Consider the following 21747-nt stretch of genomic DNA (forward strand, 5'->3'; position numbering starts at 1 on the left):
GGGTCGAAGCGCCTTCGCAGACCTTCTAGGACAATCAGATGCAGAGGGGTCTTGCAGGATGACAGCGGGCTCAGGGTGCCAAACCTTCCAGCAGGTTACCAGCGGTTCCTCGACTCGGCTTCTTGTTGCAGGATACTTGGCTCCTTATCCTTTGTTCGTGTGAACTCAGGAGACCGACATGGTAGTGGTGTTTTCGGCCTCCTCTTATCCAAAGTTCCCTTTGCGCTAAAACGGAGATGACCCATTGGGAGATCTGCTCATAAACACTCACTCCATACATGGACCAATCACGGACCACAGTGGTCCCAGGCATTCAGGACACTCTAGACTCTCTGGCACCCAGGATGTGTATTGGGAACAGACATCCCAGCCCACATCCTGGAGGCACATACACCAGGCATGCAGAAGCCCGCAAAAGTATGGGGTTTCGCGGGAAAATGCATGACCAAATAAGGACTTACCCCGGTCGACTCGACCTGGGGAAGATGAAGGGGCAAGATGGCCAAAGGACAGGACAAAGAACCTCGTGGCATGGCCATTTTGGAGCCAAGCCACCTATTCGTGCCAATCGCGGTAAGCGTGGATAACATGGCAAAAAAGGGTTCAAAACATAAGATAAACAATAGCTGCCACCAGTCCTGTCCGTGACACACCTGCACAGTTCATAATAAGTCCAGCTGGAGTTTCTAGTGCCTTTGGTATGACTAGAAACCCAAGGGTGCGGTAAAGTAAGTTACATTGCACTCTTGTTACATGTTGCACAAAAGCTGCAACATGAGGAAAGGACTAAGGGAAACAAAGTCTCCCAGTACTGACTGTCTCAAGGGCATGTCAGTTTCCCCATAAGAATTGAGCGAAAGCCCAGAGGAGTGCGGCTGAGGGCTGCGCTACTCTGGCAAAGGTTAAATCAGGGTGTAGAACAGCAGCAAAAAGTTTGGGGGTTGACACATGGAGGGAAAATTACATTCAAATATGAAAACTTTCCTAACAGTCCCCATTGGAAAAACCATTCCCCATTCCCATTTCAGCCCCCATAGGGCTCAATGGGAATGGGGAAATAGCTAATAACGGTACCGCAATTTGTGGTGCCCTTATTAGCTCTAAAGTCCCTTAACGGGTCCCGTCCTTAACACCTGGTCAGACCAGGCGTTAAGGAAGGGACCCGCTAAGCGAACTCGAAATAGGGCACAAAGGGATTACCGGCACCGGTGTCCTTACCGGTGCCGGTAATCCCTTTGCGCCCAACTTGTAATGAGGCCCAATGTGTCTAAATGTGCTACAGGGTCGGATACAGGATTGCTTCAACATTTCAGAAAATGTGTATTTTTCGTTTTTTGGTTGTTTTTTTCTCAAGGTATGTTCACTGTTCTCAAGACGGAGGCAGTATATTCCATAGCCATTGCATCTGATTTGGGAAGAGCCTACACAACATTTTCACTAAGGTGACTTCTGCAGCATTTGAGGCAGATATTTGTTAAATCAGCACATTTATCAGCAAAGTGGGCTAATGCCATACTTCAAGAATACAGTATTTTGGGGGTTTCCCGGTGTGTATCTGTACCTTAGATGGGGCATCATTTTCATTAACTTTCCTCTACCAATACACAAACGCAACAAAAAAAAACGTTGCCATTGAGAAACCCTATGGCTTACAATGTGCCACCCTTAATGACAGTGTTCAAGATTGTTATTCTAAAACCTTCCCTTAACCTTCCTTCTTTCATCAAAAATAGGCAAAAGAAACACTTTGTTGAAATCCTTGTGGAAACTCTTTTTGAAATGTTTTGAAAGACACCCTCCCTCTACTAAAGAAAACCAGGATTTGGCTTTTGAGAAAACCTTTGTGATTTTTAAAAAACCTTTTGTGCATCCTCTACCAAAACAAATACAAGAAAAACCCTGTTACACCTTTAACATTAGTCCTCCCAGAAAATATGTTTCCTGTTTACCTCTTCACTGCTGTCGTTGTTGTGACACATCATGTTTTAAGTGATGGATTGGAAATGGAAATGGGTAATACCAAATCTGCTTGGGAACATATTGGCTTTGGATGAGAATTGGAAAATGTATGTTGGAGCAGATGTAGTTGGTTTGTAAGCATTGCCCATCAGGATTGAAGCTGATACTTCATCTTATTATGTGGAAGCCTTGCTTCTTTGTATTTATGAATGGAAGAATGGAATATAAAGTGTGAATTTAGCTCTGAAGCAAAGGAACGCTGTAATAAAAGGTCACATTCTGGGTGTTAAAGTAAGGTTTGGGGTAGCAGAGAAGCTGAGATGGGTAAAGGGACCAAGGAAGGAGGAACTCCAAATGGGGATAGAAAAGGGTTGAGAGGAGCAATCAGTAATTGGTGAGATGTTCTTTGAAGAGTAGGGTGTTCCTGAAGTGTATGATGGAGGAGCAATTCTTATCTGCCTCAGACAGGGTGAATAGCAGGAATATGCATACTCTCTGTTTTACCCTCCTGCAGGTTGTGGCCGCTGGTGATGTTCTGGCCTTTGGAGATGGTGAGATATTCAGCTAAGTCAATTGGTGTTGTGGTTGTCCCTGCATTGTAGGTAATGCATGCAGTCCAGAACATGAATCATGTTCAAAGGGGCCTCCAGTGCAGCTCCTTGAGACTGGGAGTGATATCTTAGAATGTTATTACCCTTGTGGTAATGGATATGAGAGTTGCCCCAGAGCAGGCCACACCCCTACCTGTTCCAAATTATGAACGAAGATACAAACTGGCAGTGAAACACTAAGGGCCTCATTACACGGAAGGCGGTAAGGGTTAACGGTCACCGGTAATGGTACCGGTGACCATTAACCCTTACCGCCTAACTACGAGGTCCCTTTGCGATAGGTACTTTAACGCCTGCTGTTTAGCAAAGGGACCAGGGTGCTAATTACGGTACCGCAATTTGCGGCACCGTAATTAGCGCCTTCCCTATTCCCATAGAGCCCTATGGGGCAAAAATGGGAATGGGGAAGGGCAATGGGGGAAGGAGGAATTACCGCCCCGCCAACGTTGGAATAGGGCGGTAATTCCCCTTTCCACCAAGGCGGTGCTGGTATTTTACCGGCATGGACCAAGGTGCTAATAGCACCTTAGTCCTCCGCCTACCGTGTAATGAGGCCCATAGTGTCATGATGCCTACCCCCGGGCATCAGGACTAAGGCCCTCAGCTCCGGGAGCAGGCATCCAGACATTTGTTTAAACCTCAGCAGCCCCGGCTAGGGGCTGTCTAGGTTCAGTCCTGGCGCCTCATCTCCAATTACCATGACACCCTGATGGAAGGGCACCCAGGTATCGCAAAAACTGAAGCGAAAATTAAGAGACAGTTCTGGTGGCCCACTTCGTGAAAAGATGTAAAGTCATTTGTGATGTCTTTTGGCATTTGCGCCCAAAACAAAAGCCAGAAGAAAAAACCTGCTGGCCTTTTACAACCTTTGGATATTCCACCTACACCATGGCACATCTTGTCTTTAGACTTTATTACAGATATACCTCCATGTAATGGATTTAACACCATCCTAGTTATTGTGGATCTTTTTTCCAAGATGGCCCACTTTATTCCTTTAAAGGGGTTACCTTCTGCTTCGATTCTGGCCAAGGAGTTCCTCGAAAACATTGTTCGATTACAAAGATTCCCTTCCGTATTGGTTTCTGACCGAGGTAGTCAATTTATCTCGCATTTTTGGAAGAAATGTTGTCAACTGGCACAAATCGACGTGAGGCTATCAACAAGTCACCATCCCCAGACCGATGGTCAGACGGAAAGGACCAACCAGACCCTTGAACAGTACCTACGCTGCATGCTACACCAGACCGAAAGCAATTGGAAAGATATTTTATGGATTTCCGAGTATGCATACAATAACTCTGTACATTCAGGAACCGGACAAAGCCCTTTTTATACCATATATGGACATCACCCTCGAACCTCAGAACTCGATTCGCCTCAGCACTTAGAAATGCCTGCAGTTAGTCATTTGCACTCTACTATTACACAAGCCTTTAAGGAAGCCACAGAACATTTGAAACAAGCAAAAGAGAAATACAAGAAAAATGCTGATCAACATAGAATTGAAACTCCACAATACCAGATTTGGGATCAAGTTTGGCTGGCTACAAAACATATACCTCTGAAGGGAACTCAGACTTTTAATCCTAGATATTTGGGACCTTACACCATTAAGGCCATTATCAACCCGGTGGCCGTCAAATTGGAATTACCCTCTAATATGCGAATTCATCCTGTCTTTCATGTTTCACTTCTAAAACCAGTTCAACCAGGGACAAGATTAAACAAACCACCTGACCCCATCTTGATAGATGGAGAACCAGAATTCGAGGTAAAAAATATCCTGGACTCCAAGATGATTAAATCAAAACTTTTTTATTTGATCGATTGGAAGGGCTACGGACCACAAGAAAGATCATGGGAGCCTAGCGACCATGTTCATGCACCTCGGTTGGTGAAAAGATTCCATCGGAACTTCCCAGACAAACCGGGGCCAGGGGGAAGAACAACTTTAGGAGGGGTCTTGTGTGGGAGTGCTGTCATGATGCCTACCCCCGGGCATCAGGACCAAGGCCCTCAGCTCCAGGAGCAGGCATCCAGACATTTGTTTAAACCTCAGCAGCCCCGGCTAGGGGCTGTCTAGGTTCAGTCCTGGCGCCTTAGGCGCCAGGCTCATCATAGAAATCAGTCCTGGCGCCTTAAGCGCCAGACTCATAGGCCCTCATTACGACCCAAGGCGGTAAGGGGTTTACGCCGGCGTAAACTTCGCCGACCCTTACCGCCTGAGTACGAGTTCCCGTAGCGCCATGGTGATTTTAACGCCTGCTTTTTGCAGGCGTTAACATCCATGGCGCTAAGGGACCTTGTTGTTAATTACGCCACCGTAATTTACGCTGGCGTAATTAACGCCTTCCCCACTCCCATTATGCCCTATGGGGCAAAAATGGGAATGGGGAAGGGTAAATGGGGATTGGGGACTTACCGCCCCGCCAAGGTCGGAATGGGGCGGTAAGTCCGCCAACCACCATGGCGGAGTTGGCAACTTAGCGCCATGGACCATGGTGCTAATAGCACCATGGTTCTCCGCCAAGGTCGTAATGAGGGCCATAGACTTTACTTACCTCATGCAGACCATGCTGCAAAAGAATCCAAGCCTACATGAGGCCTGGATGGGACTATTTTGTTACAGGGACTATTTTTTACTCTGGCGTGCCTCTAGGGAACTTCTTACCTGGAACTACTTTGGAGGCTATTTAAACCACACCCGAACAGCAGCACATGCTTTGCGTTATTCTGCATCCAGCAGCGTGACGCTCACCGTGCCTGCAGCCAGCATCCAGTCTTCTGCCACGCCCGCGTGCCTGCAGCCAGCATCCAGTCTTCTGCCACGCCCACCTCGAATCCGGAGGTCCTAGAATAAAGATGAAGAAAAGGACAAGGTTAGAAAACAAACTTATTTCAAATTCCTCACCTAATTCCGGAACCATTTCATCTCCGTACCTGGAAAGTACATCAGTCCTGCACGCGTCGCTTTGCCAGCTCCAGCACGGCGCCATACTCACCAGTTCTCACAGCATCTTTCGATCCGGCACTGTCTCCATCATTTCTTTGCCGTAATCCGGCACCTAGGGGACACAACAAAAAACAAGGTGAACCAAGGGAATCAACAAATACAACCTCTTACCACCATAGACTTACCTGATTTGCCACCAGCGGTATTATTCCATAACTCTCCACATTTTCATATGCTGCATCTGTAAAGAGGGAGAAAAACAACATGTTAACGCATGCAATAGTTACCGGACAGCGTTGGGTAACACAGACTCTTACCTGAACGCCAGAAGCAGCTACGAGACCTTCTTCTCACACACTCAGTTGCAACTTAAGGAAGGACGGGGACAAGAGTGAACATCGGGCACATTGAACTCTTTGAACTTGATACTTACCAATCCCGCCAGGGACTTCAGAGTCAATACTTACCAGAACTCTCCCAATGCCTTCAAACCAGTGAAGTAACTGGTATCTACGCGCCCCTGCAAGACACGCAGGATGGAGAGCTCATCTTTTACGAACATAAGGTGAGGTTACTAAGGGGATATCGGAGGTGATTAGTGGGGGAAAGCGAGAACAGTTGGGAGGCCATCACTAAAACCCACAGGTGGTTAATCCCTGTCTCCACTTGCAGGAAAATACTTCTTAGGCCCAGCAGACAAGACTAGGCGGGCCAGTCCAGACAGTCATCTCTGCACTACGCATCACTTTGAAGGAGACCGCAGCTGTCCGGGTCCGATCGACACCCCTGAAGGGTCCAGGTGAGCGTAACAAATAGCCACCATAAATAGTAGAGATGCTGAGCAACACAGTTAGGGCATGAGGTTGTTTACATTGTGGAAGTAGGAGGTTTCAGAACAAATAAATAGGGTACACATGCCGTAGACACGAAAAACATACACTAGACATGAAGAACACTATCATAATGGAGTGAAAACCGAAGTGCCGCCATTTTTCAGACCAAACACTGCAAGGCCTCAATTCTGAAATACTGCATCCTGACATAAAACTGCTGAACACAGCTGTAAACGGCGCCAACCCTTAACGCCTGATTCCGAGGTCCCTTTGCGCCATGATGAGTTTAACACCTGCTTTTTGCAGGCGTTAAAATCCATGGCGCTAAGGGACCATGGTGCTAATTACGCCACCGCAATTTACGGTGGCGTACTTAGCGCCTTCCCCACTCCCATTATGCCCTATGGGGCAAAAATGGGAATGGGTAAGGTTTAAATGGGAAATGGGGATTTACAGCCCCACTCACCTTGGAATGGGGCGGTAAATCGCCATCCACCATGGTGTAAACATAGTTTACACCATGGTGGTAAGGGTACGACCCAGGCGGTAACTTACCGCCTGGGTCATAATGAGGCCCATAGAGGGAACTCAATGCCATCTGACCTTGGGATTGTTGGATCTGTGAGTATATCTGTGCATGAAAATACTTGCAGGGGAGGGTATATTGGGTCTTCAAGTTGGTGAGAGAGAGAGATAAAAAGCCATACCTCTGACAGTAGTTGGGGGAAAGCTGTGCGGTAGGTTGCAAAGCTCTGTTTCCTTTGGGGGGCAGAAAAAGAGATAAAGAAGGAGATAGCATATATAAGGGAAGACAGCTGGGTAGAAAAGATTTTATTTGGTGTTGATTGTTTTTGGTATTGTTTTGATAAATAATAGGATGATAGAGGTGTTTTCTTTTTAGTTGGTAGGTATTGTTGGAGGTACTTTTAGATTATATGGAGATTGTGTATTGTTGGTGTGAGTTAGGAGGATAGTGTGTTATGATATGATATGATATGATATGATATGATATGATATGGTATTTGTAACGCGCCTATACACAAGTGTTTCAAGGCGCGACGAGGCAGGGAGGGAGGGAAACAAGGGGAAGACAGACAAACGATCCTACTAGGCCAGGTGTCATTCAGATCGCGCAAGTGCAGAGGTAAGGGGAAAAGGAGAAAGTGCAAGGGGAGGAGGTGGGGGAAAGTGCAGTACAAGGTAAGTAGCGTAATAAAAAATAAATAATAAATGATAAATAAAAAGGGCCAGCTGGTGGCAAGTGCGAGGTAAGTGCAGAGCAAGTGCTGGGAAGTGCTGGGAAGGGGGCTGTAGGGATACAGTGACAGTCCCACAGTGCAGGGGGAGCCAGGGAGGCAGTGCAAGTGGAGAGTGGCTGGGCCCTGGACCGAGGTCGCTGAGAGTGGCCCAGATGCAGGTTTAGTGCAGAATTCAGTGGGGAGTTAAGAAGGTTTAGCAGGGGAGAGGGAGAGAGAAGGCAGAAGCGAAGAGGAAGGTTTTGAGGTGCTTCCGGAACCGGAGATGGTTCTCCTCAAGTTTCAGGGAGGCAGGAAGGCTGTTCCAGAGGGAGGCCCCTGCTGCGGAGAGAGATCTACCCCCAGCTCGTTGCTTAGAGAAGCGGCTGACCATGAGGGAGTTGGAGACGGATGAGCGAAGGGCTCGTGAAGGAAGATATTTAGGAAGAGAGAGTTGAAGGTATTTAGGCCCCAGGCCCCAGAAGGCCTTGTGGACAATGCAGAGGGTTTTGAACTTAATCCTCGCAGCCACTGGGAGCCAGTGAAGAGATTTCAGTCCTGGAGAGATACGGTCCCTGGGCTTGAGGCCAAGGACAAGTCTCGCAGTTCTGTTCTGGATAAGTTGCAGAGGGCGGAGAGTGGAGGCAGGCAGATTAAGATAGAGGCTGTTGCAGTAGTCCAGCCTTGAGAGAACCAGGACTCGGGAGACAGTGAGCTTCTGGGGGAAGGAGAGGAAGGGAAGAATACCTCTGAGGAGGTGCAGCTGGTAGTGTGACTTCTTAGAGACGTCAGATATATGAGGAGAGAAGGAGAGTGTGGAGTCGAAGATGACCCCGTATATGAGGAGAGAAGGAGAGTGTGGTATGTATTGACCCACTTTTGCTCTGCTATGCTTCATCCCTCTGTTATGATGGTGCCAGACATAGCAAAATGGATGCAAAACCCTAGTGCGTGCCAAAACCCCTGAAAAACGCGCTTTGCCATGCACAAAAAGTTGGCTGCCAAATCTGCCACACATGTTGTCAGTGGGAGAACAGAGCTGTCACTACTGAAATGTGTCACTGGGCTCCACAACAATTGAACGTGGAGTGCAGAACCAAATGGCTTTGCTAAATGAAACTCCAAGATTGCTTTAAATCTCTTTTTCTCTGTTGCTGAAACTTCAGAATGCCGGTACAGGACACCTTTTAAATATTCGAAATTCTTGCTGGGGGCTACAATTCACTTGCTTTAAGGAATCATTGTGAACTTACAATGTCTTGAAAACCTGAGAGCATAAAGAGATTTCAACAGCAAAAGTGGCCTGCCTGTGGATCTGTCAAAAATCTCCGTGCAGCAGAGGGCTGCTGTGATGATAGCTGTCAGGGCTTGCCTGATTAAACTTTAACATGTATAAACTGAAAATCAAATGTTTGCAATCTAAGAGGCCTGCTACTGATAGTAACCTATATTGTAATGGTTTGATCCCATGTTTTAAAATCTTGAATGAGAATTCTAGATGTATTTGATACAACAAGTTTGTTTTGTGCTAAGGAAAAGGCCACATTATTTAATAATTAATGTAAACCTGGCTGAAGCTGCAGAACTTGAATAACAGGTTTTCTCACAGAAGGAAGGTCTTTCCCCCCAGCAGGAAATCACAGAGAAGTGTTAATTACAGGGTAGGAAAGAACCTTCTGTACAGAGGCAAAAGGAACAATGACAAGCTGCAGCTCAGGAAATTCGAAGTGTGAAGACAGTCGTAAATGGCCTCTGCAAGGAACAAACATGGGGGATGGCTCCTGGGCTTCCAGGGATAAACCAAGGGATGGAGCCAAACAACCATTCATTGCTTAACATGGACAAAAAGCATATTTTAAAAAGACTGATAACTTACTGTTTAAAATTGTGAAAAATATAAAAATAACAGAGTTGTTAATTTAATTTCTGGCTGCTCGGGTGAAGAGGCGCCAGGACTATGTGACATGTTCTCGACAGCAATGGCAAGAAATGTGATTTTATGCAAATTGTATTTCAGCTAAAATTATGAAACTTTATACACTTATTCCCATGTTAAACACGCACACTTGTAGAACATTGCTAAAATATTGGACATTGTGTTCCTAGTGAAAAGGGCAAAATTCTGTGAAAAGCAGAGACAAGATTCCACAGCTACAGGGTTTTGAGGAATAGCTTCTATGTAAAATATATAATCTGTATATATCACTTTTATAGAGGTTGCACATGGGAAAATACGTATTTTGCCAAAAGTAGATTTTGTGTTTCAGGGGCCAGGGGTCGATTCTCAGCCTCATAAAATTGCACCATAAAGATGACACTCCATTTCTCCTCCTATTAAGGCAGAGAGTAGACTCTGACCCAATCACCTTTCAAAGGGGCAAGCTTAGGCTAAACCGTCCCACACACCCCTTTATGATGTAATTTCATAGCATAAATAGAGACAGCTCACCACTCATAAGGACAGACAGATTAACTCACTATCCTGATGCTGGCGGAGCACCCTGCTCCTGAACACTATGGGCCTCATTACACGGACGGCGGTAAGGGTTAACGGTCACCGTTAATGGCAACGGTGACCGTTAACCCTTACCGCCGTACTACGTGGTCCCTTTGCGGGTTGGTGTTTTAACGCCTGCTTTTTGCAGGCATTAAAAACCAACCCGCTAAGGGACCTCGGAGCTAATTACGGCACCGCAAAATTGCGGTGCCGTAATTAGCGCCTTCCCCATTCCCATAAAGCCCTATGGGGCAGAAATGGGAATGGGGAAGGGCAATGGCGGAAGGGGGATTTACCGCCCCTCCAACCTTGGAATGGGGCGGTAAATCCCCTTTCCGCCAAGGCGGTGCCGGTATTATACCGGCATGAGCCATGGCGCTAATAGCGCCATGGCTCACCGCCTTCCGTGTAATGAGGCCCTATATCTTCCTGGCTCCAGACTCCAGAAACTTGGCAAAGCAAAAAGTCTATTGCATAGCTGAACCATTCTCAGCTAGGCCTCAAATTCTAGATCAGAACCCCACAAGCCTAAGGGAAAGCATCATAATACATCCGGGCTGTGCTGTTACTGCTTGCCTGCTGAAGTGAAATATCCTCAGAACCAAGAAGGGCAGATCCGATCCAGTCCTGTGCTGTGCTGTGACCAGAGCATCTTGCTGAACCTGCCCAGTCCTGTGCCGTACTGTGACCAGAGCGCCTTGCTGACCCTGCCCAGTCTGATGTGCCAAGCAGTCTTTCCTAAACCCGATCCAATTCCCTGACAAGAACTGACGGTTCCATTTAAAAATCCAGTGAGTATATATAGGAAGAATTGTGCCACTAGCATAGGTAGTTTGCATAGTCTTAGCCCTATCTTAGACCCATCCTATCTTGTATTCAGAACCTGTATTGTTAGGAGTATCTTTGCATTGTCTGAAACCACTCTCCAAACCATCCTATCTTTCCTCCAGAACTAGTACTGTTAAAACTATCTTTGCGCTGATCCTTTTCTCTTCTTAAGAAGGTGAGTTTCCTTAGCAGGCAGTCACCTTGATCAAGTGACTCTGTTCCTGTGTTTTATTCGTTTTGTTCATAGTCATCCTCTAGTGTAAGAAACCCATTTGTCAATTTTAAAAGTGCATTCATGTTTTCCATTCTTGCCCCTATCTCAAAAAACAACCTCTACTAAAATGTCTGTAACTCCCTCCGTTTTTGTGATTTAAACAAAAGTTCAACTCCTGCTTATAGCTAATATTCATATCTATTCATCGCAAATAAAATGCTTCCCAATCAATATGATTCTCCCGTTATCGTGAATATCGCATAGTGAAAAGTTTGCTGCAAATGTTTGTTTTAGGAAATGTTTACATGTGTAAAACAGATTGCTTTTGACTTGAATTTTAGGATTTCAAATGTTTTCTTGGGATTAAATCATTGGGCCTCATTACGACCCTGGCGTTAATCATGGCGCTATTAGCGCCATGGTTGATACCGGTATTTTACCAACTCAGCCATGGTGAATGGCGGAATTACGGCCCCATTCCAAGGTTGGCGGGGCGGTAATTCCCCATTCACCATTGGCCCTTCCCCATTCCCATCTTTGCCCCCATAGGGCTCAATGGGAATGGGGAAGGCAGTAATTATGGTACCACAAATTGCGGTACCGTAATTACCTCGAAAGTCCCTTTGCGGGTTCCTTCGTTAACGGCTGGTAAAAGCAGCCGTTAAGGTCGGGACCCGCAAAGGGACCTCGTAATTAGGCGGTAAGGGTTTAACGTTGCCAACACGTTTATGGCACCGTTAACCCCTTACCGCCTGGGTCGTAATGAGGCCCATTGTTTGTGTTTATGTGCAACTATCCAAAGCGGCTCTCATAAGAATTTAGAACAATTTCAGCAAGTTTGATCATATTTGGTGTTTTTTGCCCAGTCCATTCTAAATATAACTTTAAAAGCCATTTTGACAGCTTGACAGTCAATTCCGTTTTCTCTTGTGTTTGAAAAGGGGAAAGTGGGATTGATGTTCAATTTGATTTCTGCAATTCCTGAATACATGCTCCCTCCTCCTATCCCTTTACATTGCCTATTGGGGGTTGAGGGGTGTGCAGGGGGAACCTCTAACCACAGTGCTATCTGAACTGAACCAACACAAAAGTAGTATTTTCTGTGCTGAATGGTTTTGCTCACTAATTACTCCTTGTGTATTAAAGATAGTATTCACTGTTACCTCACCCCATTGGTGATTGTTGTGTACCTATTAAAACATATGGGGGCCGATTCATGGAAGAAAAGAGCACCAAAACAAGTGGCGCAGGCTGGCGCTGGCGTGAAAAAGGAAGCGCATGCGCACGGGTGTGATTCATGGAAGTCTCTGCGTGTGTTTTTCTCGGGATGTGTGCCAAACCCATGCGTGACGCACACGTCATTGCAACATCCCGAACGCCGTGCGAGACGCGCACAGGGAAAGCGCACAACGTCCGCGCACATACAAAAAAAGGGGGCGGGACACGTGGCGTAACGCACGGAATGGGGAACAACACATAAAAAAGAAGGCATAACTGGGCAAGTACTGCAGGGAAATTCATGGAACGCCCACACGCACGCGAACAACTTGTATTCATGGATTTGAATACGGGAAACAAGAGCACGCTAAAAAACGTGCACAGGCGTCAACATATCCGCCACAGGAAGGCAGGCAGAAACGTCCCCGCGCACAGTATAAAAGCGTGCACAAACAACAAACACGTACATACCGTTACGATGAATGCCCCATTTGTCGCAGCACTGATCGTGGGACACTGCAGGAGGAGGAGAATAGCCAGAGCCCGCATTTATTCCCGCAGGACAAGCCTTTTTGGGATGCCTGACGACCAGGTCTATGGCAAGTATAGGTTTCCACCTTGTATCATCCTAGACCTGGTCAGGGAGTGGGAAGATGACCTTACATCACCCACCCTCTGCTCCCAAGCATTGAGCCCCTTGGAGAAGGTGCTCAATGTCCTGCATTTATTGGCCACTGGTTCATTTCAGCGGACTACTGCCATAGTGGGGGGGGGGTCTCACAGGCCACGCAGTCACCCTGCCTACACCAGGTGTTGGCAATCATGACTGCGCGACCCTCAGTCCGCAGGCACATATACATGCCCAGAACACCCACAGAAAGGAAGGCCGTTGTCCAGGACTTTTACAAGGTGGCACACTTCCCCAAAGTGCTCGGTGCCATAGATTGCACCCATGTGGCCCTACGTCCACCTAGGGCCACTGAGCACATCTACCGAAACCGCAAGCACTGGCATTCCATCAACATGCAGGTGGTATGCAATGCCAAGGGAATCATCACCTCTGTCTATACAAACTACCCTGGCTCCACCCATGAGAGTTTCATATACACAATGTCCACCCTGAGCTGGGCCCTGGAAGCTGGGCAGCATGGCGACACATGGCTCCTAGGTGAGTACAAATGCCCGTGCACATGCATGCATGTCACACACAGACAAATACACAAACCCCAATAATCACAACCATTATCACCTCTCCAGGGCACAGTGCCTACCCTGTGAGCAACCACATGATGACGCCAATCCGGAACCCCACCACACCACCCCAGGTATGATACAAAGCTGCCCATATTGCAACCAGGGCCATAGTGGAGCGCACATTCGGAGTGTTCAAGTCACGCTTCCGCTTCCTTGACCGCTCTGGTGGGCAGCTACTCTATGCACCCCCAGTAGTGTGCAGGATCATTGTGGCAGCATGTGTACTGCACAATGTTGCAACACGGCAGGGTGTACCGGTGGACATGGTGGTGCCCCCACATCCCAAACCACAGGCACAGGCGCTGCCCATGGGAGGGAATAGGGCAAGTGGCGAGGCAGCCTGGACCGAGCTTGTGGCCACATTTTTCACCTAAACTCCCACCCTGCGGAGTGCACACAGGCCTGGCACATACCAGGTGACAATCGATGATGACAAAGAGACAGTCAACTGTCACAACCTTACCACCCTGAGAATGTTGCCATGGAAGTGACACATTGTGTGCATCCCTAGCTACTTAAACCTAACCAATCCTGTGTGACCAAAAGGTACACATGCAAGGTGTGTATCACACAGACTTGCAAAACAGGCCATGACAATCACTGGTATGTCACACAAAGCCACCAAAACCACAACATGACATGGCAAGCAATAGCAAAACACCAACACAATAACAATAATGTACACATTGACATGTGAAAAATGCAAAGTGGCGTCAGACAATGATGCCTGACATGGAATCAGAAGAAATGACTCAACAACAACCTCCCACACAAAGCAAGTCATACCCAAATGCATAACAATAGTTGTAGCTTGAACATAACAATGAATGCCTGTTCACATGCACATTGTGCACGGCAAAATAAACACTGCATAATACTTGCGCTGTGTCCATCTCCTGCAACACACTGCTCAGCACACAGCATAGTGACCAGTCATTGTCTGTGATGCACACCCTGAGCATCACATGAAAATGACAAACTAAATTAAAAAAAAAATCATGCATGTACAGGATCCACAAATGGCCATGGATCATGTGCTGCAGGGACACAGTGGTCCCCAGAAGGCTAACGGTGTGCACATGTGGACATGGAAGGGTGGTTGTACATGTTGTGGATCATAGTGCAAGTGTGTGTGTCAGTAGGGACATGCACTCAATACATGCATGTGCAATCAAGTGACCATCAGTGTCCTCATCACATGTGAACATTGCACATGTGTACACCCCAGCATGTCAAACCACAACTATACCCTCACACCTGAAAGGTAAACACAACACATGAACAGCCATTGATCAGCAGAATACATCATGTACATAGGATACCACAATTAGAATGTCAGGGTGCTCATCACACTGTGGGGCAAGGCAACTGTCCAACAACAAAATACCCCCACTCCCTCACATATCACCATGACCCACTGAACAACTGCGCATGGGGTATGTAGCCTTCATCCTTGAAGTTCACCTGGCCACAGGATCACCCTTCCCCTTTGTCTCCATCTTCCACCTTGCGTGTAAAAAGTGTCCAGCACCCTCAGAGGCCACCTTGACTTGCAAAAACAACAAATCAAAGAGAACTCAAAGCAGGCCAACACATAAGCCAAGCAAAAAGTCTGCAGGCAGAAAAACAAACCAGAAGAGCCTCCAGTAGATGACTTGAAGTAGCAGTACATCACAAAGCCCAAGTACTAGCACAATGATGGAACAACCAAGGTAGCACAGTAAAACAATGTCACAACAGGATGTGTACTATGTGTGGTACATAATATCGAATAATGCACCACGGACTGATGTGTACTGTCACAGCTCCCGTGTACAGGCGCAGGAGTGGCACGAACCAACCACCCCCACCGTGGTCTGGGTGCCTGCCAGGTCAAACTCACACAGGCCTCTGAGACCCTGGTGTGGAAGGAGGGTCAGGGATATGCAGTCGGGCCAGGCATTGGTATACTGGATAATCGGAATGAGTGGCAGGAGAGGGGAGGAGGAATGACACGTGAAAGTAGGGAATGTACAAAAACATAATAATCACATTAACACATACACAATCAGACCAAACGTGTACATCATGCACATAGTACCAAATTACTCAAATTGAAGTCAAAGAGAAACTTATCTCTGGGGTGAGTGCTGGCCACCTGCCTGCGCACTCTCAGGTCCGGTAACATGACCAGTTCAATGCCGCAAAGAGAGCCAGAGTCACTAATCTGTGCGTGCCCATAACACATACACACACCACCAAGCATGCCCCAAAGTAACAAGATACTCTACAAACTATCTGGTGTGGTGCTTCGTACCCATACGTAAGATTCCCCCCGTGATGGTACATACACAGTCAATGCAGTAAGTAAAGCACCGGTGGGTGCATGGCAAATGTAACACCAATGTGTCAAGATTCACACAACATCCAATGTACCCTGGGTAAGCATCCAGACGCATTTAGCAAGGTACAACTTCAGTACAAGTCGTGTTCCAGCATAACCTAAATAAAGTAGGTAGTGCATGTGGCAATTCAAACCTGTAAATGAAATGCACTGCACACAAGTCTGTCCCTCGCTGTCTGCCCCTGTGAGCTGCTTCTTTCCCTGTCTTGGAATGCTACATGGCTAATACAACTGCCTCAATGGACCATGTTGGACCGGAGGATATGTGCCACTGCCCCTGCATGTGCCCCTGACAACTTTCCCATCAACTACCCATTACTCCACCAACGCATCTTAGCTGTACTGTACTTCAACACCAATATCTGTCCAAGCTCACCGTCAGTGGTGCTGCTTAGCATGCATGTGCAACTGTCCTGATGGTCGGTTGGCTGCGGTGTGGCCCCCTTGTGCTGCTCACCTTTCCTGGAGTTCCTTGAAACGCGTCAGCTTCTGTATGATGTATGAGCGCAATCCCTGTGGCTCTGCATGCGCACACATGTGCATGTCTGCACCACAGAACGTGGCCAGCTTCCAGACATCCAGTGGGCCATGTCTGCCGGGAAAGGTGGTCTGGAGGCTCATCCACCTGCAGAAAGGGCAGAAAACACATGATTAATGCATGACATTTCCCTGTGTGTGTCTCCTCAGGCAAGTCATGAGTGGACCATGTCAGAGACGTACATCTGAAATCACTCCATCAGTGCAACTTTCCCAGCCAAAGTGTGTCAGCCACTGTCTACAGCATGAATTGCATGAAACACATGTACAGCAAGGATAAGAAACACACTACACAATGTATAGCAATTAATGCACACATGAATCATGAAACCACCCATCTAGCATAGGAAGAACTGCAGTCAAAATCCCTATATCATCCCCACTAGGGGTGTCAACACAAGTAGTAGAGCAGCAGACATGCCACAGATATGACATTCCAAAGACCTTGGGCCTCATTATTACATGGTATGCGGTAAGGGTTTACCGGTACCAGTAAGGGCACCGGTACCGATAAACACTTACCGCCTTACTACGAGGTCCCTTTGCCGGACCCGACCTCAACGGCTGGTTTTACCAGCCGTTAAGGAACAGGCCCGCAAAGGGACCTTGGTGCTAATTAGGGAACCGCAATTTGCGGTACCGTAATTACCTCCTTCCCCATTCCCATTGAGCCCTATGGGGGCAAAAATGGGAATGGGGAAGTGCCTTGGTGAATGGGGAATTACTGGCCCCACTCGCTTGGAGTAGGCCGGTAATTCCGCCATCCACCAAGGAGGACACGGTAAAATACCGGCGCAACCATGGCGCTAATAGCGCCATGGTTACCGCATACTGTGTAATGAGGCCCCTTGTGTAATAGGCTGTTACACCGAACCATCCTTGTGAGCCCATGCATAAGGGAAGCAGGAGTGGCATATGTGAGTCAGGACCCCAAGCTGCAAACACATACACAAGACAAGCTTGAAGGGACCAGCTGGAACAGACAGTGGATGCTTTCAAAAGCCACAAAGCACCACACCATCACATGAAAGCACAACAGACAAGCAATTTTAAACTATATTAACTAATTACACTAACTATCAAAAACCTACATTACCTGATTAAACTAACTATCAAATAGAAACTTAACTAACTAAACTAAAAGAAAAATCAAAAATGCCCACATACGACCGGGGGAGGGGAGGCACCCAGGAGGGGGGAGGTAGAGGGTGCTGCTCAACACCCACATGCGATGATGTTGAGGAAAAAAAAAACCTCCATGGGCTCAACGCCTGCACAGCCCGACCTATGTGAGAGATACCTCGTCGTCCGAGTCTGGCTCTTCCTGGAAAGGAGGAGGTGTCACAGGAGCCTGACCACGCCTAGCCGCAGCTTGCCCCGCATCGGCAGCAAGTCTGCTGGATGGGTGAGCCTGGTTCTGTGCGCCGATGACACGGAGGTCTGCATACAGAACTTCGCGTGATACGCATGCTTCCTCTTGCAAGGTAACACGTGTAACACAGAGTTCCTCCTGCAAAGCCTGGCTGGACAACTGATGCACCTCCCGGCAAGCATGTAGCTCAGCCAAGATGGTACGCTCAAGCTGCGCAAACCTCTCCTCTGACTGCTCCCTCTGGGACATCAGAAGGACACCCAGAGTGGATCTGAGGGAAGCATACTCCTCCCTCAGGGCCTCCATGTGTGCCTCTGCGTGAGCAGCAATTTCTTCACGCAGAGACAACATTTCAGCCTGGCGTTCCCTGTCTGAGGCCGCCATGCCCAGCCTGAAGAAGCACCTGCCTAGCAGGGGGGAGCATGGATTGGGCAACACGCTCCATGCTCACAGCGATGTTCTCCATTGCTGCCCCCTGGCATTCAAAATTGGCAGTCATGTTTTGCTCCCACTCAGTATACAGCGGTGGGGTGCGGCAACCGCGTTGCTGGGCTTGACACCTGTGGGACGCAAGGACCGGGTGTCCTCATTGTGTTGGCACCGCCCGCGGCTGCACTACTACATGCCTTCGTCGACGTGATGGCCCAGGCACATCAGTGACTGGTGTGGAGGGTGACCCTGCGTCCCGATCCACCACAGGCGGAGGTTCCAAGACTATCTGACCCCTCAGTGCAGGTGTCACGGACAGAGGAGTGCCCACATCAGAACCACTCACCCCTGACATATGGACCTGATGCACATCCAGCTCGACATGGACGTCAGAGTGGTCATCAGGGCTGGACTCATTGCCAGCCAAAGACAAGATGGACTGTAGCACATGTGGGTTTTCGTGGACTACCACCCCACTACCCCCACTTGTCCCGGGTTGCTGTAGTGATAACAACCCTGTGCCTGGCATGGCAACACCATCCTCTGGCTCCATTTTGTCATTGTCTGAAAAGTAGAGAGAAAAAAGGTCACTACACATGTTAGAAGCACACAACACACACACACATAGACATCACACAGACACCAAACACATGAAGCAGACATGTCACACACAAAAGAGAACCTGCCATGCATGCTTCGTCAACTTGACATTGCTTCTGTGATTAGCCATGTAGAAAGGTGTTATATTGCTCTGAAGTGGGTCGATGCAGTGCAGCACATTTGTACGTTACTCACTATCCACATGTACAAGTACTTCATGATGTGTATCAGAAAATGTGAAGGCAGTGCAAGGTCAACTTCAGCCATCTGTGCATGCAATGGGTAGCATGGCTACAAGCAAACCACCCATCCCCCAAGTGCAAATGCAGGGATGCCTTGCATGGCATCAAAAGGATGATCATAGACCTGTGTATTGACAGACAGTGTTGACTAGCATCAATTGCATCATGTGAGTCAAGTGACAACACAGCAGATGATGATGGGACAGTAAGCAGGACACATGATGAAACCTCAGGAGTACACCCACGTGTGAAAAAGACAGTACACCAGTTGGACGGAGTCATTGGCTATGAAACAGGCTGAGGCCTGTGACCTACACAGACTGTCACACCCTAAACCTGTGTACGACGCAGGACTGAGCCACAGTGGCCATGGGAAGGCTGATGAAATGCCATGCAATGTAGGTCACCCTGGACACTTACTACAATGATCATCCAGTCAAGGACACATATGGGCATGCATGGAATCCACATGGAGCATGAATGGGCACTCATGTCCCTGCGGGGCATCTGACCTCTGCACAGTCCAAGTGAGACACCCTGCATCAAGTACAAAGGATGTACCCCACAGCATATGTCTGGCAGATTGGCTGGTGGAAGTTAGCATGTACACAGGACGCATGAACAGGCAAGTACTCAATGGCAAAATTGAAGCAGACCAGTGCAAAGTTGAAATTGGGGTGCAGAGGGGCGGTGGAGGGGCAAGGGAGCATTCCTACGTGGAGTACCCGCATGCAGGCAGAGGACACATGCACGTCAGTCATGCTATGACATAGTCCCAGGGCTGAGAGGAAGGTCACCCCAGGCTGCATGCAGAAGGGCCAGTGAGCTGGAACATGGACCAGAGGGGCATCCTGGTGACCAGCATGTGAGTAGGGTGCAATAGTGGTGATGCGGACAGTCCCCGTCCGCTCCACATGTCCACCATTTTATAGAGCAGCCATGCATCAGTGTAGCATTGCATTACTTGCACATCAGAACCGTGTACACATGACATGCAGTGTCAGTCATGCAAAACACTTCACACAAGTAAAACACACATGTCCTCAACAAACACGCATCAACACTCACTGGACTGGGCATCAAAGTCTGGCATCTCTCCCACTCATTCGACCGATTCTGGTGGTATGAACTCTGCAACGAGTGACTCGTCCAGAGTGAGGTCTTCCTCCTCAGTTGCAGGCCCACTGCCAGTGTCCAGAGTCAAGTTGTAATTTGAGGCACGCTTAGCCTTAGTGCTGCATTTGAGGTCATTCCAATGCTTTTTTGCATTCTTGCGCCGTGCGCACCTCATGGCCGAATGCACTCACATGTTCTGCAACTTGCTTCCAGTGGGAATCACGGTGGGCAGCCGTAGTCTGACAATTAGGCCGACTAGCATGTCACGGCTGTGGTCCTGCACGTGGTCCATGAGGAAGTCCAGTTCCTGGTTGCAGAAAGGCTTCTTCCTCGACATGCAGGAGGTTGTGGCTGTGTGTGGGGTCCCAGCCTGTGCTGCAGGTGCAACCTTCCTCCTCTTGGATTGTGGCACAGACCCTGGCTGGCAAATGCCTTCCTGATCAGTATGGCCAGTGGCACCGGTGTATTGAGTCAAGGGAGTGGCAGGTGGAGGGACGACCAAAGGCCTGACTTGCGTCAGTGGCAGCTGGGTTCCCTCTAATGGACCCGGTGCAGCAACATCCGCTGTGGCAGGGTCATTGACCGCGACTGTCCTGGTTGGCAGACTCACATCCGGGGTGTTGGTGGCTGCATCTGCCCCTGCACTTGCCAACACCTGGCTGGTCGGGGCAGCAGATGACATTACTGCCCCAGGGACACGTGTCTCGGTCAGGGCAGCCCTGCGTGCACCTACGGTTTCCCTCCTGCCCTGTTGGAAATCTTTCAAGGACTCCTCAAGTGCCAACGCAGCCTGCGCTGGCAGACCCTGAGCCTGGGTGGTGGTGCCCACAGCTGCACCTGCAGCTACCACTTCCCATGGGCCCGTGGCAGTCGATGAAACGGACTGCCGGGTCACACGGGTGCCAGTGCTAGATGCAGAAGCTGCATCTCCCGGAACCACAGGGGGTGGTGGCATGACTGCAACGATACACGGTACAGCATCGTGCACAAGTGGCGCAACCATGCCTCTTCCCCCTCTGTGGCCACCCTGGACACCCTGGAGTCCCCCTACTCCCTGGTCACCCTGGCCACGTCCCTGACCATACCCACCACGAGGAGGACGCCCAGCTGAGGTGCCCCTCACCTTTGGTGGCCTCCCAACCATGGCACAGATGGAGTAGTGCCGGCACAGATGGAGGAGTGCCAATGGGAGGTGTACACCAAACTTGTCCTGGGCAATTGGGGTGAAGGGGGTGGGATGCAAGATGTTAACAGCACTCCTGCACCTGCAAGGCTGTATGTGACCCCGGTGATGTAGTGATTGGTCACGCAACGCTCAGGCACCCCAAAACTGCAGTAAAACCGTGCACACAACCCTGCAGCCTACGTGCGTTGAATTAACCTCCTGCAGTATGCAGTGGCACCCTGTAACATGAAAAACACGTACGCGTGGGACACGCAGGTTACTAAGACCTCGAAAACAG

The sequence above is a fragment of the Ambystoma mexicanum genome, chromosome 7p (assembly GCF_040938575.1).
Source record: "Ambystoma mexicanum isolate Mex_15411 chromosome 7p, UKY_AmexF1_1, whole genome shotgun sequence".
NCBI lineage: Eukaryota > Metazoa > Chordata > Amphibia > Caudata > Ambystomatidae > Ambystoma > Ambystoma mexicanum.